General features: G+C 39.5%; 1 protein-coding gene and 1 long non-coding RNA gene across 18 annotated transcripts in view; one reads left to right on the top strand and one right to left on the bottom strand.

Moving 5' to 3' along the window:
- The window catches only part of LOC120372968, a 47,242-nt gene extending 34,545 nt beyond the window's left edge, over window positions 1-12,697 (top strand). For all 3 annotated transcript variants that reach the window (XR_005585306.1, XR_005585307.1, XR_005585305.1), the window contains 2 exons: window positions 12,037-12,184; window positions 12,405-12,697. This is a non-coding gene — a long non-coding RNA (uncharacterized LOC120372968). The remainder of the gene's footprint in view (window positions 1-12,036; window positions 12,185-12,404) is intronic.
- The window catches only part of RBFOX1 (RNA binding fox-1 homolog 1), a 2,636,561-nt gene that overhangs the window by 1,998,222 nt on the left and 618,702 nt on the right, over window positions 1-19,637 (bottom strand). The gene's annotated exons all lie outside the window — the stretch shown is intronic.

The raw sequence follows: 19,637 nt of genomic DNA, 5'->3' as shown, positions 1-19,637 counted from the left end.
CAGTTTTAGCACACTTAATAGGGTGGGGGCATCAAAAGAGCTTTCACTTAAATAACCTGACAATCATCTCCAATATACAAAACAAGACAGGTGATGGAGTTGTTCCACAAGGGAAGAGAAACTATAAGAAAAGGAATATTCACCTACCAAAGGGTCAGTAAGAAATAAGAAGGGTTTGAAATTAGAATTGTGTAGCCGGTGGCTATAAATAAAAAGACCTGAGAGAGATAATGGACAGCCTCAGACATGAAATTTGCAACACAATAAGACTTCTACAAAGGGCAACATGATTTTGAGCTGGAGAAACACAGACACTGTGGAGCAAGGAAGAGCGCCCTCATAACAAAACTCAGCTCCTTGTGATGTGAGAAATCATTGCACAGGTAGCCACATCCTTATCTCAGTGCATGGGCATGAATTTATAGTAAGGCCAGTAAAGTGACTGCAAGGCTGATCTGTTTGCATAAGACATTCCGCTCTAGTGATGGCTGCACAATATCTTTTTCTCCAGGAAACCACCACCAAAACCACCTGAGAAATAAGAAACAAAAATAAATAAGACTTGGACAATATAGTCCTCCCAGATGAATGTTGTGCTTAATTGTAAATATACAGCAGAGATAGCATGGTGATAGGGACACTAAAAATATGTAATACAGATTAATCTATTCTTCACTGTTTTAAAATGTTAATCAAAACTGTCCATAGGAAATCCCTCTAACTGTTAATGTACAATGCCATTCTAGAAATGCAGTACAATTACTTACAGTTCTTTAGCAGGCACATGTTGAACTTAGTATTTGTATTAAAAAAAAATCAAAAACAGTTCCACTGGGCCATTTTCAGGATGCAGCTTTGCTAAGCTCTAACTAAATACTGTACTTGCTTACCCACTGCAGTTTGCAAAGTTTTTTCAGTTCACTTATTACACTGCTTCTTCCATTTCGACATGCTTGTGGCAATTCAATTTCCATTTGACTGTGCTACAGCTGCAGCAATATGTGCAATCAGCTTGGTATCTCTTCTGCTATATTTTATAACTCAGTAATATGATCTCTCTCAATACACCCTGTTCATCTCAGTCTTGTTCACCCTTGTTGGCTCAGTCTATTTCTCAAAAGATAATTCATGACACAAACTATAGAGCTGTTTGCTTTATCAGTTTAGCTTCAAATTAGTTATTTTAAGAATCTTCTCTCCGCCATGTACATAAAAAATAATGAACCATGGTAAACAATGTATACATTATTTCCAAACATGGCAAAGCACTGCAATAAATCTGAGTTTTCTACACAGTGTGACAGAAAAACTAATACTATGAGAATGATTTAATAAGCCAAAAAAAAAATGAATCCATTGCAGAAGTAGGTGTTTATTATTCACTTCTGGATAAATATACCTTTCAGACTTGGGAGCCATGATTTCTCTCTTTTTTTTCCCTTTAGGTTCAATGTTCTCATGTGAGTGTCAGTTATGATAATACAGGCTGATGGTCAGGTCTGAAATGTCATCAAATTCAATAACATTCACTGCAGAACGATCCATCTGTGTGATGTGACAGTTAAACACTGTTCTCATAATAGCGGTACTTTATGGAAAATCTAGGCTTTTAAAGAATTATTCATTTAATATGGTCTGTTTGATAGCATCAGTTTCTAGAAAACCCACAGCAAGGCAATTGTGCTTAGAGGGATTATGCCTGCAGCGTCAAACAGCTATTGAAAATTGTGCTGTCCCCAACAATAATCACAAGTGCAGTAAGACCAGGGGTCTCCTCCACAGTGGGAAATTTTCAGGCCAAAGGGAGTGCTTTCCCATTCAGTCTTCTGACTGCACAATCATCCAGCAGAAATATAGATAAGAAATTCATCACCACACAAATTGGGAGACATGATTTGGCCATCACCTCTACATTTCATCTGATGCCCTAGAGAAAGCAAAGTTACAGGAAGTCACCAATGGTGGTGGTTCTCCTAGATGAATAGTTTGCCTTCTCAGTAAGATTGGCCACAGTTGTCTTGCATGTGTTTGTGTGTTTATGGATTTGATCTCGAGAATTGTTGCGAATTCATAATTCCCCCTGACTTCAATTGTGCCTGCAGGTCCTCAGCAGTTCTCAGAGCCATAGCCTGCACTGCATGTAAAAATTAGGGGCAAGTGAGCCAAGATCAGCATAGCTCCTACAAACCAGATGGAGGCTACAGCTAACCATGCCAACCTGCTACCCACAGACCATATTCAAGTTTTGGCTACAGAAATGAAGACGGCTTTTGAATTTGATTTATGGATGTTTGTCACCTCTGAAAATTAGACCATTTTTAGTAAGAGGCCTAAATATAGATTTAAGAGATTAACTCTGAGCTCCTAGGTCTGCATATTTTGTCCTGCCATTTTTCTCATCCTTTACGTAATAAATAGTAATGATAAAACGGGGGTTTTTTTTCATAGAATTTAGAAACATTTCAACTCTGAACACAGAAATTAATCCTTTGCTCATGCAGTCCAGTAAATAATCACAAATGGTTGTTAATCTATTCACTTTACTAATGGGATTGTGTCCATTTGGGGAAAACACTACAAATAATTATAGTGTACAATTCATCACCTCGCCTCCTCATCTATTCTCAGCCTCTTTTCTTTTTTTATCCTTCTCCCTCTGACTGCCAGCTGCTGTTACAAATGTCACTTTCTGCCAGATGTGTTTATAAAAGGCCTCAATTAGCATTAATCCACAGATGAGACAACAGTAGAGGTGACTGTAAGAATCCAGAGTTTGGAAATGTATAAGAGACCTAATGAGACACTTTTGCTCATGAACAATAGGCTTTACCATGAAATGACCCACTTCTTGCAAGTGAGCATTTGATCTGCCTGATTCTGTCTAAATGAAGTAAAAAGACAAACCATATAGCTACTATTCAAGCTGACAAGGTATTAGAACATGGTAATCAGGAATCTAGAGCCTAATCCTGCAGCAAGATGAGCAGTTATGAGAGGGATGTGTGTACCTGCTAGGTTTCTCACACACAATCAGCAATTGCTCAGGCAGCAGTTGCTCCATATATTAAAAGTGCATTATGCACTATTTGATAAATCAGCACCTCTGCCCACACCTTCTTGTTCGTGGCATATAAATGGGGATATTGGTGGAGAGCAAAAGCCATTCTACAGGCTTCCGCAGGAAGGATAGTCTAGTTAAATTCCTGACTCTGCCACAGACTTCCTGTGTGACCTTGGACAAGTCGCTTAATTTCACTGCGTTTTTTTCATTCGTGTGTGAGAGCCACTCAGGTACTACAGTGATGGGAAATATTGATGCACCTAGAAGATCAATAGAAACATTAAAAAGAAAGTACCACCTCAGGCACACTGGAAAACAAAGTCTCAAAAACTGTTTAGATCCTTGACTTAACTCTAACTTGACAGCATCCCACAGAAATGGTGCACAACACTCCAGGGGCACAACTTTTCAAGAATGTGAATGTTTTTGTTTTATTTTCCTTTGTGCTAATTTACATTATGGGGACAATTAACATACATATGTTATGTTTGGCTGGCTGGAATTAAATATGGGAATTTCTAATGTGAGTGTGTGGGAGAAAGATACTGCCACAGTATATGAAAACTGAAGCCCACAAAATGCAGGACTTGGTTCTGATCTCTCTCAGTTTTAAGCTGGTGTGACTTCATGGACCTTTATGGAGTTACTGCTGAATTCCGCCTATATGAGATGAGAATCAAACCAGCAAAGATTTTGTACCATTACTTTAGAATACTGTGATAGTTCTAATAAAGGACTGAGATTTAAAATGGTTCCTCCTCAACACCTGAAAACACAGAGATAATTAAACTTGATTTTTCAAGTGTTCTGCCTCCGTAATGAAGTCTAATGAATTCAGCATTAAACATTTAACAACAGGTGTGTTTACATTAGAAGGCCAGGCTCTGTAGATTTAAACAGCAGCTGCAAAGCCAAGCCTTCCTAAGGTGCACTAAACAGGAAAAGGCCTCAAAGGAACTGAATCCTGCAACAGCTGCCCTGTTAAACTAGCACCGCTTATATTCAGTATCTGTCTAGGTACTGATATGGTCCCCATTACCACGGTACCTGAGCACCTCCCAAGCATGAATGGATGTATTCTCAACACACATGTGAGGGAGGGAAGTGCTTTATCTCCATACCACAGATGGAGAACTCAAGCACAGATTAAATAACTAGCCCAAGACCACATAGTGAGCCTGTAGCAGAACCACTAATTGGAGCAAGACCCACACCAATGCCATAACCATACGACCTTCCTCTCAACTATATTAAGGAAAAACCTGACTGTTAGCTGTGCGAAACACCACTGTGTGTTTTCTCTACATCTTCTGCTTTCCCATTGGCTGGTGAAGCCTTCACAAAATATGATCTGAGTTGACTACGAATAGGAGAGTCGGAACATGGGACTCTCTTCTAGGACTCTCAGAGCATGGGACTCTATCATATAGCGAGATGAAGACTGAACTGAGGAAACTCAGTCCCCAGTGCTTCAAAAGGTAGCTGTCTCTGCAGAGAAGGGAGAAGCTATGAAGTGGTCCTGCAGGGGGAAAACAGAGCCTCTGCAGCTGGTGGCAATGGCAGTGAACTTTCCTCTCACCAGCTGTGGCATTATTTTTTCCTGAGTGGGAGGACAGGATCCTATCACTCTTGTCCCTACTTCTGCTATAGGGGAAGGAATGAGGTGCGGCAAGATGTCAGCACTAGTGTCTGTCTCACCCACTCCTCCCATTAATCCAGGATTTAAGGGGTTGGTAAGTGCATAGTCATGGTCACTATTTTGGCCAGTGCACTGTGGACTGAACTGTGGATCTTCAGATCTAAAAGCATGAGCTGCTACAGCTTGAGCAAAAGATCCAAGGCTGTCTAGCTGATGTTGTGACAGATCCATACACTCTGCAGATCAGACACAAAGGGGACCCGTAACATACTTACCAGCAGGTTACATATACTTGATCCTTCTAGGTTGGCTCCCGAGGCCCTTGGCACTGCTGGTCCAGTTCCAGTACAGCTGAAGGGCCTTGTTCTTCTCATCTGAGCTACTTTCTACTGCATCCCTTAGGAGCCCTTTCCCCCAGCTATGACATCTTACAGTGAGCTTGCTCAGAGCTCCTAAGTGACTCCGACTCTCAAGTTAAAAATGAGCACACCTTCCCTTCCATCTCTCACAACCACAGCCTATATATGGTTACACTGCACTGGTTGTATTAATCCATCTTAATACATAGCATATACCAGTAATTAGAGCCTCATTCAGTTCATTTATACCTAATTTACTTCATGTTATGCCTATTTCACACATTATTTACCTTAAGTTGATTTTTGCAACATTCCCTTATAAACAAAGTCACTTGTGAAAATTCATTGAGACAGGAATAGCTTTCACTTAACACTCTGCTGAAAGATTGTGTTCCTAAAAGTGAGGGCCTACAGAGTTGGCTGGAAACATGCATTCTACAGGCACAGTGACCTCCATTAATCAGGTACCATTTACGAACAGATACTAAACCAGAGTATTTGAAATGTTGCAATATTACCCTTTACTTAGACTATGAGACTATGTAGGTTAAACCCACATGGTTCTGCCAATGTATCTCAATCCTGAACTACAACATTTCTGCTGGCCAACTCTTGGGCCCCTTATGAGGTAATATTGCCAACTGTACTAACTTAGTATAATGGTTTTGTTATCTGAATAAATGAAGACTAGCATGAAGTCATCAAATATCCTAGTTAAAACTGGTACTGAGGCCTCCAGAAGTGGAAGGACTCAAAGATACAGTCTTAATCAATCAGAGGGTTTCCTTAGGAAAACACTTGATATACATTTGTTTATCTGGGGATGGAGCAGTGGTGGTGGGCTTCAAAGCAATTTGCATGCACCCATACACTGTACCGATAACACACTGTAGATAACATCTTGTTCTCCAAAATCTTAGTTTTCAGTATAAGTAAAGGAAGTCTCTATATGTTGTTGTGAAGAAAACCATAAAAAAATGTGACAAGAGTGTAACCAGAGTTGCTTATGGCTTTCATGTCATTTGGAAAAAATGAGACATGCTCTTGAGATCGCTAACATGAGGTAACTACCTGGCAAGGTAAAATCCTAGTGAAGACAAGTTGGTTTGTTGTTTTCACACTTGTTAGTTGGTCTAGTTAAAGACTATGGGACTGCCTAGGATTTACCTTGTGTTAGCTAACTTGAGCTAAGCAGGGCCGGCTCTAGGCACCAGCATTCCAAGCACGTGCTTGGGGTGGCACTTTTCAAGGAGCGGCACTCTGGCTTTTTTTTTTTGCGTTTCAGCGGTGGTATTCTGCGCTCCCACCCCCCCTTTTTTTTTTTTTGCTTGGGGCGGCAAAAAACCTGCAGCCGGCCCTGGAGAACTGTCCATATGCTTGGAAATAAGTAGAGGTGAATTGTTGCACCTGAAATATATTAATAAAGGGACTAACTAGGTTACAGTGTGTTCAGGAAACTAAAATATACTGAAAACATATTATTGATTGAATAAATATGCTCCAAGTCAGACACCACTTCATACACATCTGTTTTACTAAATTTGTTTTCATTATGCACTATATCAGTATAAAACTAGCACACCGTACTATACGCCTAATTTAATTTTCTTAAGAGTTCTCATCTAACATTTGAAGGACAGTTGCCCCCTCCTCATACCCCCCCAAAGGAATCCTATTCAGATTGTATGAGCACCGTATGCTGTATTAGCATTGTGTTTTCATTGTTCAATTGTTCTGGCATGTTCTACTTACAGATTCAGTTTCTGAAGGTAAGATGGCTGAGTATGATTAATCAGAAGCTATTTGTTGCAGTAGCCAATAGAAGGAACAGTGCTAAGCATTTTTCAAAAATGAATAATATCCCAGGTAGCTGGCACCTGCATGTGAAGTGAAGCGTTACAAACAAATGAGGAGTAATAGAGCTTACTGTGCATAAAATGTTATTGTTTTATAAAAAAGTGCAGAATAAGCAAGCTTGAAGTAATCACCCTGAGCACTTCAACCACCTAAATAACCTTTAAACTTCCTAAAGTCCTACAAAGGAACATGACTGATTAACTTCCACAGAAGTTATAAAGGAGAATGAGATTTATATATAGTTTGAAAATATATTAGGATTTTATTCTTCCCCTAATTTTGTAAACTCAGTATAGCGTAGTATCACCTGTTACTGTAACAAAGATTGACTTCATTACTTTAACAGTCTGGATCTTGCAAATGTGTTTCCCTGACTTCATCAGTACTTGAAGATATATTCTTCAGGGGTTTAGGGATTTGCCAAATTAATGTCCACAGACTTGTTCTTATTTTTTAAATGCCAAATAATTGCATCCTTTAAGTAGCTCCACAAAGTACCTTTCAATATCTATCTTGATAACAACCTTAGAGTTCATAAAGTTCTCTGCTTGGAATCTGAAATAATTGGCATAAATTAGGACTTTTAAAAGAAGTGGAGTCTGATTTCTATTAGATGTTATACCTTTGTCTTTAATCAATTTTCCTCTTTTGAAAGAATTTGTGTGAATGAATACACTCTAGCATACATGCACAGCATCTGGGTCAAGCACTATCACTAGTCGTGTAGAATATTGTGGTCTCAGAATACCACATGTTCGTCTAGTCTGAATTTTAAACTGCTTCTTTAATTTAATAGCTAAGCATCCACTATGGGTTTGTATACCCAGCAAAAACTTTCAATTAGAATTGCATTCTGTGATCCATTAGGGAGGTGTAAAATAACCTTATGTAACACTTGATTGCTTTAAAAAATGAAACAAACTTTATATTAATATCTAAATATTTCTCTCATTTCCACCATCTGGAAAGGATCTTTAAGATAAAATCATTGTGGTATTAGTGCATAAGCAGAAGAGGACAACCACCTAGGTCCTTTTATTGGGCAAAAAAACCTGATACGATCATAGTAATTCCCAGAGTAAAAAAAGTGTCATGTCAGATTAAATAGTTTGTGGATTATCTCTACTGTCCAATTCAGTGGAATGACTAATCTATTTTAATATACATGAGACTAGAGAGAGAGAGAGAGAGAGAGAGACGTTTTCAAACTGATGCATTTGGCTTTAGTTGTGAGGCTACCTTTAACCTCTGTCAATATGTGGTTTCTGGACAGAAATATAACTTCTACACAACAGTTAATTTCTCTTTAGGCAGACATATCAAGATGATAATGGCCAATTTATCCCATCAATACTAGGTCCATTCCCAGACAGATGTCAGACTTTCACATTACACAAAGATGAGGCTGAGTTCATCAGGGGATGATCTCCAATAGCGAAGAACAAACATCCTTTGCCAATATGGCTGGATGCATCAGTGGCCGTCAGTAGAGTTAAAAGTAAGATGCTGGCCTCTTTGTGAAACCTGGACAGAGTCACTAAGGTTGTATTAAGTTGTCTTCTGTGGTTCCTTTCAGAGAAATCTCAAAAAAACAAGTTAAACAGATGCATTTCTTTCCCAAGAAGCACCTTGTACAGATTGGCGCAAGGCTCAATCTTGTCCCTACCTACTGACTATCTACATCAGAACACTAAGTCTGATGATGAGATGGTATGTGTTTAAATGCCATCACAATATGCTCATGACAATCATTTCCTTCACATCAGGAGAAAACAACTTTATCACTCTGTCACTCCAGTGTTTGGGTAAAATAAGTATTTTGATGAAAATCAGTTGTCTCAAGCTTAACCTGGACAAGAGTAAACATAAGCTGTTAGGAAGGGGGACACATTTTAACGAACTAAGAGAAACCCTGACCTCTTCTCTATAGCCAGATTCAAACAGATGGTCCTTCTTGCCCCAGAGCAGTACAGCAAGACCTGCAGGAGATGTTGGAAGAAATTCAGGGTTGGCAAAACCACGTGGACACAAAACCATGTTGGAAAACCCTGTACCCCTAGTTTTTAATCTTGAAAGCCATCTGGCTGCTCAGAGGACTACTGCACTCTCTCTCCTCCTCCATACATCCCTTTTGAGAATACTATGCTCAACTGACACATTGCTGTTGATGGAGAAACTCTTAAAAGTTGTGAAGTTGTGGGCTGTGTGTCTTTGGTGTCAGTACCTCAGTTTTGGAAAGTAAATACTCCTGGTTTACACCAGTGCAGTGGTCCCCAACCTTTTTGTGGCCAGTAGCACATTCATGTTTTCAGAAGAGTGTGGCGGGTGCCAACAATTTTTCAAGGCTTATTTTGTATTTGTACATTAAATAATACAAAAATCATCATATTTAATATTACATAATATATGAATCCATAAGATAAAAAGGGTAATTTTACATGTAAAAGGTATTAATTAAATTATTCGGCAATTACTCTTTCACCTTTCCATGTGAATTTGCTCTTTTTTATCTACCTGCAAGAAAAATGAAGGAGTTTTTACAAAATAAATATCATAAACAGTTTTCATCTTCTTTATTTTAAAAAAGTAAAACATTGTTGAATTACTGGTCCAAATATATTTATTATTCTTACTTTAACATAGAATGAAGCCTGCAGCCTCAGAGAAGCCGGAGAGAAGCTGCGGCCCGGCGCCTGCCAGGGATAGAGAACACCGGCACCCGCAGCCTGCAGCCCCAGAGTTCTCTGTCCCCAGCAGGCATGGAGCCGCGGTTACTCTCCGGCTTAAGGCACAGCCCGGCGCCTGCTGGGGACCGAGAAAACCGGCGCCTGCAGCCCCAGAGAAGCTGCAGCCCCGTGCCTGCCAGGGACAGAGAACATTGGCGCCTGCAGCCTGCGGGCCCCAGAGTTCTCTGTCCCCAGCAGGCGCAGGGCCGTGGCTTCTCTCCCCTGCTGGGCACTAGGTGGGCTCACATAAATGCCCAGGTGGGCACCATGGCCCGCAGGCACCACGTTGGGGACCACTGCACAAGTGTATTTAGAGAAGAATCATGCCCTGGGTGCTTAGGCAGTAGGACCATGGAATCACTAGACATAGCTAGGTTAAGTGGACAAACATTTTGGGGAAACTCATTCTTCTCCTTGGACTGTTGAAGCCAAGTTTACTTGACACCCACTTAAATAGAGCTGAAGTCACAGAGCTACAATCCCATGAAACTCTGGGAAGGTACCCTTGCCAGTTCTTTTACTTTTGTAAATAACGTACCAGAAAAAGAAAACAAAACAAAACCTCCTTTCACATTTCCCCACTACAAAGTGAAAGATCTGAAATGTGCGCAGACTGAATGCTAGCCAGAGTTAAACACTTATGTCACTGTAAAAAAGTGACTTACATTAAAATGTAGCTATCTTACTTATAAAATTGAAGCAGATTTTTTTAAAAAGGTCTTTTTAAAAACAATTCACGACCACTTTGCTGTGGGAAGATTTGGATGTTTATCATGTTGATTGACATTTGGGGCTTGATTTGCATTCAGCATACTCAAAATGCTCTAACTAAAGGAGAGAAAGGCTTTTGTTCTAGAACACAAAAGTATCAGACTGTACACACACTCACACAATGATGTATTGAGAGAGAAACATTCTACATGATTGTTTATTCAAGCAGGTAGCAGAACTAAATACGTTTTCCTGCAATATGACCCTGGGGATTAAACATCCCTTTTCACACTTAAACATCATTCCTAAAACTAAAGAATGAATTGATTTCTTTTTCATTATTATTAATTACCCCGTGTTTAATTGAAGGAAGTTGCTTCTTATTTTTCAGCCTCTGCATTTACAAAAAGTGGCACCATTCTACTCCCAACCTCTTTTCCACAAAGTACTTGTGAACATTTTGGTGTCAGGATGATGAAGTATCTCCTTTTCCCCTTCTCTCTTTATAAAGTAAGCAACCTCAAATGCATCACACTACATATCTGCCTCTAGTGAAGGAGAAAAGCAAGTTTTAAGTAAGGGACTATCTAAGAATGACAGGGTTGTCAAAAATCATCATTTTAGGTTAAGAAGCATAGCCAAGTTTTCCACAGGTTGTATTAAAAATGGTGTCTAGAGAGTTTCTACTTAGGTACAAAAAAGCAGGGGTCCCCTGAGCCACATATCATCAAATTGATGTTTGAGAGAAAATCTCAATAAAAATCAAGTGAGAAAAATGGAGAACAACGAGAGAGAGATTTAGAATACCTCTCTTTTATTTTCATATGTCCACTTTCTTAAAAGTAACTGGGCAGCATCTTCCAACGAGGTAACAGCAGAAATATAGTGGCAATAATTTTAGCACATCTATGCCTTCCTTTTCAACAGCAATAAACGTTTCTTTTCATGAGTTTGCAAATAAAGTAATCAATGTGAATACTGCCGTTCCATAAAGAGTTTTTCCTTTTTGATGCATCACTTTCATAGCATCTGCTATAATGGCATATTCTGTGGCACTATAATGCTGTGCATAAGAACATTACATATTACAAACTGCATTGCTATGGTGCAATAAAAAAGTATGAAGCACCTGTCAGTCTGTAACTAAAAAGTGTTTTGGCAATAATTATGTGAATTAAACTGGCAAAATAATGGCAGAAAAGTGGCTGCTGTTCAGAAGCATGCAAAACAAACAAACAAACAAACAAACAAACAAAACCTATAATCATGGGAATCTGGAAGATCTTAAAAACCAACTGACCAAATATATTATTAGTGTTATAAATGCATTTTTCTGAACTACCTGGTTATATATATTCATTTAACATCGAAGAGAATAATATGCAAAATATCTACATGCATCAAATCTATTTAAACTCTTTGGGTCGCAGCCTGCTGGATAATCTCTCTACAGTGGCTTTATCCTCTTACTTGAAAGAGTAAAGCTTTACTTTTGTAAATAAGAACTGAAGTTGACCCATAATGCGGTAAGTGTCTAACAGTTTTTTTTTAAATGTTTTCCTGGGTCATTTTAGCAGCTTTTTCAAGCATACACAAATCTTCATAGAATAAGGACAGTTTTTGAATTCTCCCACTCACTAATCCTAATGACACCTCTCTTTCTACTCTTCCATTACATTTTAGTGCTGGTGAGATATTGAATTAACCATTCTGGAGACTGAAACCCTCAGTTTTACATAAGAGGAAAGGGTAGCGTGCCTGTGAAGTTCCCCTACCCTGGCTCAAGCCTGCTTTAGGATGACCACTTCTAGAGGCAAGTAGGTAGCTCCTGGTGAGTGAACTGACACCATTAACTCCTTCCCTGCTGGCCAAAATGCTTTATTTTTCACTCATTCTTTTCCTCCTTTATTTTATTTGAACATCCTGACTCACAAATGGGAGAAGGTTGAATTGGGAGGTGAAAAGCCTGGCATCTCAAAGGAGCAAAAGCACAGAAATACCATTTCAAAAAAATAGATCAGCTCTTAATTGTTTTTTTTCCTTTATATCAGGACAGCTTCTGGCACTTTGCTCATCATGGGGAGAGCTGTTCCTGCTCATGGGGACTGTAATTGGCTGCACAAGGATGAAGATGGCTTTCCATCCCATCATGCACCTGCACAAAGGCTAATCAGAATCTGGTCCGTTGTGCTTAGCCTTGCACACCTCACTCCTCATGTAGTGCAAACCAACGAAGTTTGGCTCCCAATTTCAGTACCACCAACCCTCAGCATAGAAAATCTTGGATCAGACCCCAAAAGTCATGAGGATTGACTTCAAAATAATAAACTTGGGATGCTCTTCATTTGCATTCTGGTGCTTGAGCCTTTTTGGCTCACATTTTCAAAGTTTCTCTGCAACCCTCAGGATAGAAGCCGAGCCCCTCATGTAAATCACATGATTCCAGGAGCTGGGATTTAAAAAAAAAACACAGATGTCTTAAGCATGATGATAAACATCACAAGAACTGGCCACACTGATGTCTCCTTTATTAGTTGCACCCAAAGACACTTCTCCACACTCCTCCTAATGAACTGAAATTTTCTGGGGGTGAAAACAGCCAAAAGTGAACAGAAACATTTTTTTTTCACATGAAACTTTATAAATGAAAAATAGGTAAATAAATAAAAAGGCCTCACTAATAATGCACGGGTCCCTGCAACTGATATGTATCTATCTTATTATTTACGGTGCAATAGTATTTCAGGGTCCTCATTAGGGATCAAGACACCTTGTGTTAAGCACTGTACGAACATATAACTAAGCTGCCCTGAAGTGCTTACAAGCTAAGTATGAGACAACTAGCTGATGCAACAAACAGATGGGAAGCACAAGGTAACAATCAGACTATTACAAACAGCAGGATAAGCAATGGTCACAGCATACCAGCTCTCATGCTGAACTAGAGGCTTGTCTGCAGTCTGGACCATGGAGTGTAAATTATAGAGAACTCTAATGTCCTACACTCAAACTTCCCCATGTAGACCTTGCTAGCATGAACTAAAAGGTACCTACTTTGCTTTAACATAGTCTTATTTGAAAGAGGACTACATCAAAGTGAACTAGGTACCTTTTAGTCTGCACCAGCGGGGTCTATACAGGCCAGTCAGAGTGCAGCACTTTAGAGCTCTCTACAGTTCACACCCCTGTAGTCTGGACTGAAGTGCTGTGTAGACAAGCCATAAGATTTATTCCTCCACTCCTTCACAATTAATACAGATAGTTTACCAAACATTCAGCAGTTCCTTAGACGCAAAGAGCCTCCCCATGGAAAGAAGGCCCTTCCGTAAGTCGTCTTTTTTTTTTTTTTTAAATCAGGTCCTTAAGTTGCAATCACCAAGGGCAAACATTGAGCTTGAATAGGATAAACAGACCTATGATAGCTTCGTATTATAATAATAAAGTTGTCAGTGGATTTAAATTAAAGAAAGCAATGTCCCCATTGAAAACTGTCTCGTTTCTGCGGTCTCGGATCGCCCTCCCACTGCATAAGTACCCTCCTTCTATATAGAATTCCCCTCTGTAATTAAAACCATGCTTCACTCAATCAAATTCCTTTCACTGAGACCCACATTTTAAATCCTCAGCTGGGTTAGAAATCACATCTTTTCAAAAGGCAAAAATTGTATCCTGTCCATGAACTATTTTCTTTTCTGAATTTCTAATATACTTTACATAAATAGCATTCTTCTCAGACATAGATTTATCCTAATTAGCTTAAAGAAAAAGACTAAACCAAACAACAACAACAAAAAAACAAAAAAAACCCACCCCAAACATGGACTATAATTGTTCAAAATTCTACCTTTTGAAAAGCCATGATTGTTTCCTGACCGTGAACTTTTGCCTTATGAATTGCTAATTCAGTTAACAGGTTCATTCTGCTCTGAAATTTGCATCATGAAAATTACCAGCTTTACAAGGTCCTCTATGTACCACGCAGTTTGCATGTTTTGTTATAAAGGTTGTGTCTCACACAGGGAAACAGTAGGTTGGTCCTGAAAAGGTAAGAATGTAAGAAATGGTTGTTTAAAAAGAAAAGATTTGCAGTTAATTTTTATTCGTATTGTTTGCCAGTATATAAGCTAGGCATACGTCAGTCTGAGCTACTACTTCTGCCTTTGAGATTAGCAGCAACTTGATTTGATGTTCTGGATCTTTTCTAAGAAATTTCGTACTTTCCCTTGAAGCAAGGATGATTGATTTATCATAAAATGAGTGCAGAGGGCGAGTACACAAAAAGTCTGATCCAAAACCTAATAAAAATCAATGGGAGTTTTTCCTGTGAGTCTTCAGACCAGGCTCTCCAAAAAGAAAAAATGTGTGCATGCACAAGTAAATATATAAATTTAGATTATAAGATCTTTGGGCCAGGTATGATCATTTTGTTCTTCTTGTACAATGCCTAGCACAATGGGATCTTTGTCCAGAACCGGGGCTGTTGGGAGTTACCACAATACAAAATAATACACAACAACTTCTTCTCCCTCTTAGAACATGTACTTGTGCTATACTCTGGAGCAGTCAGAACATGGATTGAGACCCCCTGATCTCCCTGCTGTTTTGGGGAGGGATTAAACTACCCAGTAGCCTATTTCTAATGCAGTGCATGCTGCCCTTGTGCCACTGTAAGTACACAGCAGGGAACTTCTGGGGGATGGAATTCAGGTTGTCTCCACTCCCCACTCTTTCCTGCCCCTTCTGTGAGCAGGGGACATAGTGTCAGCCAACATATGAACTAATTACAACATACTGTTTCAGCCACACAGTCTTAAGGACAATTTGGGAAACAAAGCTGTTTTTTTCATCCTGCTTTCATAATACTGCTGAAGCAAACTCTCTTTGGATCAAATATAACTGATAATTTTGATATTTCCAAGCAACATCATCCTGCTTAAAGGAGCACGAACCTCTTAAACCTCAAAGTACCCTTGATCAAACATCATGCTCTCCTCTTATAAACAGTAGGAGTTACAAAGCAGTAGACAACTAACACCCTGATTCAGCAAACTTCTTAAGCACGTGCCTTATTTAAGCATGTAAATAGTCCCACTGGCTTCAGGACCTTGCTGAATCAGACCCTAAGCAATTAGTGGAAAGGATGCTTCCATAAACTGGAAACAGGGGAAATGGGTCCTTTCCTTTTATGTCATATATCCAAATAAAACATCAGATTTACTTGTGAAGTAGGCTCACCTAGACTTCTATAAAATCTTTCAGAACATCAAGCTCCCAATACATTTCAAACTAAAAATCCAAATACCACCAATGGGTAAAATAATACTAGATGGAGTCTTAGTTTTAGGGGCACAGGAGTCCCAGAAAGCACTTCTTTGCACTAGGAAGAGGGTTGTCTAAGGTAATATACAAGAGTGTACAATGATATGGTCCTGTTTGGAGTTGTAATTATCATAGTCCAAACTTCATAGCGGTCTTCCTTTATGTAGCACATTAGAGAATGAATTTCTAATAGTTAGATGGGAAAATGGCATTTTATGAAAGAAAAAAGAAAAAAGGAATGACCTCCTTGGAGAGCAAATTGAGTATCCTATCTACATAATTATCTTCTGTAAAATCCGAATTCATCTGCTTGCATGTTTGCATTCACCGAAGGATGTGACACTATATGACTGTAAGCAAGGACAGACACATTCAAACTTCCATAAACTCCAATCATAGCAGCTGATGGTGATGAATGTTTGTTTCATTTCAATTCCCCATCCTGAATGTTAGCAATTCCACAATACTGCTAAACCTTTAAAAATGAATCAACTTTGATCTTTGGATTCCAAATGCATTATTTTATGTACGTCAGATACAGAGCTGCTGACAAAAAGCAAGCAATAAAAAACAAACCGAAACAAAATTCTCCATGTACTGTAGTTCTAATTCTTTGAGCCTAGAATTGAATCTCTCGTTGCTATTCTGATATAACATGGCTCAGCCATCATTGGTATATTTCATTGTTTGTTTCATTCTTACCCTGTGTTACCAAAGCAGTCTTGTTACAGAATAATTTCAATGAGTCGATACACACCAGCAGTTTGAAACAGCAGGGATTCGAAGCCTGAGGAGAACAAACTCTTAGCACTATATCTTCCTTGATTTACTGGAACACATAACTGATGGATAAACAGGATACAAATCTCATGAAAAAGCAGCAAGACCCTTTTCTAGAGACCCAGGGTGCATACAAAACACAGCCTCTGATGGCTTTCAAAATGGAAGGTCTTTGAACTGAATGAGAATCTCATCTTAAGATTGACTATCTGAAAAGCATGTTCCAGTAATGTTAGTGTCACTTGCAGTTTATCCTAAAGCTCAAATACTTTCAAGTTCTGCTTAAATGCCTGACATTAAAATGTATCACAAAGCACTTCAAAAAGATATGTATAATCCACACCAATGCTAAAAAACCCTGCTCTATAAAAAGACACATTCAAGTTCTGTAAAATAGTTCTGTTAGGAATATTTTGTTGGGTTAGGGAGAAGATATTTATCATGTTTGCTGGCTACATTCATGTTATTCATTTGTTATAGTATGGCAGGGTTTATATTATAGGCAGGGCTGGAATCATCCCCTATTAAGATTACCCAACATACAGAAGTACATTGCAACTTAAAACCAGTAGGAACAAGAAGCAAATGAATGAAGTAAATGACACAGAAATCTTAAACCCTTCTCCTCTCCAACTGGCTTTTGGGTCTTAAATGAGCATCCAACACATTCTTCTCAAACAAAACTTAGTTGAGAAAAATGCTGGGGGGGGGATCTTCTCTGATTTCATTTATTCAAGGATCTTGAACAAACTAACAAACCAACCAAAAAAGTCACACAGTGAGTCAAAAAGAAACAAAGCAAGAATGGGAGAAGCACAGGAATGAAATATGAATGACCATATTCACCCTCTCCCTATTATTTCTGCTTCAATCTATCAAAATATTCTTGACAACATAATGGTCCCCTAGGAGAATGTGCTACCTGAAGGGGTAGCAGATTCATTGATCAGCAGTGGGACAGGGAATTTGCCTGGAACAGCAAATCAGGAGTCACTAAACAACTTTCTCCTTCAAAATTTTCCAAGTCCTTGCATACTACAGATGTCAAACTAACAGGCCTATAGTCACCCGGATCACATTTTTTCCCACTTTCTTAAAAATAGGAACTATGTTAGCAATTCTCCAGTCATAGGGTACAACCCCTGAGTTTACAGATTCATTAAAAATTCTTGCTAATGGGCTTGCAATTTCCTATGCCAGTTCCTTTAATATTATTGGATGAAGATTATCTGGGCCCCCCGATTTAGTCCCATTAAGCTGTTCCAGTTTGGCTTCTACCTCGGATGTGGCAATATCTACATCCATATCCTCATTCCCATTTGTCATCCTGCCATTATCCCTAAGCTCCTCATTAAAGACTGAGGCAAAGTATTTGTTTAGATATTGAGCCATGCGGAGATTATTCTTAACCTCCACTCTATCCTCAGTATTTAGCGGTTCCACTTCTTTCTTTGTTTTGTTATTTATATGGCTATAGAACCTTTTACTATTGGTTTTAATTCCCTTTGCAAGGTCCAACTCTACATGGCTTTATCCCTACATATTCTGACCTAATAAGGCAGCTTTCCTTGCTGATCCCTCTCATCTTCCACTCCTTGTAGGCTTTCTGCTTTTTCTTAATTACCTCTCCGAGATGCTTGCTCATCCAGCTTGGTCTACAACTCCTGCCTATGAATTTTTTCCCCTTTCTTGGGATGCAGGCTTCTGATAGTTTCTGCTTTGACTTGAAGTAATTCCAGGCCTTCTCTGCCTTTAGAGCCACAAGTTCTTCAGACCAATCCACTTCCCTAACTAACTTCCTTATTTTTTTAAAGTTAGCCCTTTTGAAATAAAAACCCTAGTCACAGATCTATTTTTGTTTATCCTTCCATTTAGTTTGAACTGAATTAGCTCATGATCACTTGAACCAAGGTTGTCCCCTACAACTATTTCTTCTATGAGGTCTTCACTACTCACCAAAAACAAATCTAAAATGGCATCCCCTCTTGTTGGTTCAGCAATACTTGGTGAAGGAATCCAGGAAAATCTGAGCCCTATTATTATTACTAGCACTTGTCCTCCAGTCTATATCTGGGAAGTTAAAGTCGCCCATGATCACACAATTCCCATTAGTATTTACTTCATTAAATACATTAAAGAGGTCTCTATCCATATCCAAATCAGATTCTGGTAGTCTATAGCACACCCCAAGGACTATCCCAGGGGAGGCTCTAGTAGTTTTCTTCCCCAATGTGATTTTGTGCCCAGACAGACTCTGTCTTATCCATTCCATCCCTTCTTATTTCTTTATAGTCTACCTCATCATTGATATACGCTACTCCACCATGCTCTCCACCATGGTGCGATTCTCCAGTCTATTCCCTGTTCCCTCTGGCTGCAAGTCCTCTCAATTCCTATTCTCCCTTGCAATCCTCTGCAACCCATCGCGTATCCTCCTGGGGCTCATATTTGGTGTTATCTCCATTGACTCTTCCCATCTTCCTATAGAACTAGCTGTTCTTCTCTTCTTCATTGCCCTCCCACCTTCAGTAACCACCTGCTGTGCCCCTTCTTCATTTTCCAACTCCGTAAACCTGTTCCTGAGCTCTATTTCTCCTTCACTAGCCTGTCTTTTCCTCTGCTTGATTCTCTTGGTCACATGCTTCCATTGTCCACTTTCCTCACCCAGCAGTCTCCCCTCAGAGTTCTTTGGTCCTGCTTCCATCTGCTTCCCCGCCTCCTCATGTATTTGCTCCATCATCACTCGAACCCCTTCTAAACTCAACCAGAGTTTCCACCTGCATCTCCAATCCTCGGATCTTTTCTTCCATCAGCTCTATCAGGTGACACTTCATGCAGATGAAACTCTTTTCAGGTACCCTCTCCAGGATCATGTACATACCACAGCTTTCACATCCAGTCATCTTCATTATGTCTTCCACTGCTTGCGTCACTACCACTGCTGCCTCTGTATCTGTCATAGCCTTCCCACCTAAGTCTTGTTAGTCCAGGAAACACAAACCAAACGAAAACACCACCACCCACAGCAAAACAAACTCCCAGCGAGCACCACAGCACTGCCAGAACACCACACACTCCCTTCACTAGCCTGTCTGTTCCTCTGCCTTGTTCTCCTAGTCTTCCCCCCGAACTTCCCTTGCAAACTCCCACTCAAACTCCTCTGTTTACGGCATTGTTTGCTGGCT

Source organism: Mauremys reevesii, linkage group 10 (assembly GCF_016161935.1).
Source record: "Mauremys reevesii isolate NIE-2019 linkage group 10, ASM1616193v1, whole genome shotgun sequence".
Lineage (NCBI taxonomy): Eukaryota > Metazoa > Chordata > Testudines > Geoemydidae > Mauremys > Mauremys reevesii.
The sequence above is the reverse complement of the archived record's forward strand: the minus strand, read 5'-3'. Positions and strand labels throughout refer to the sequence as shown.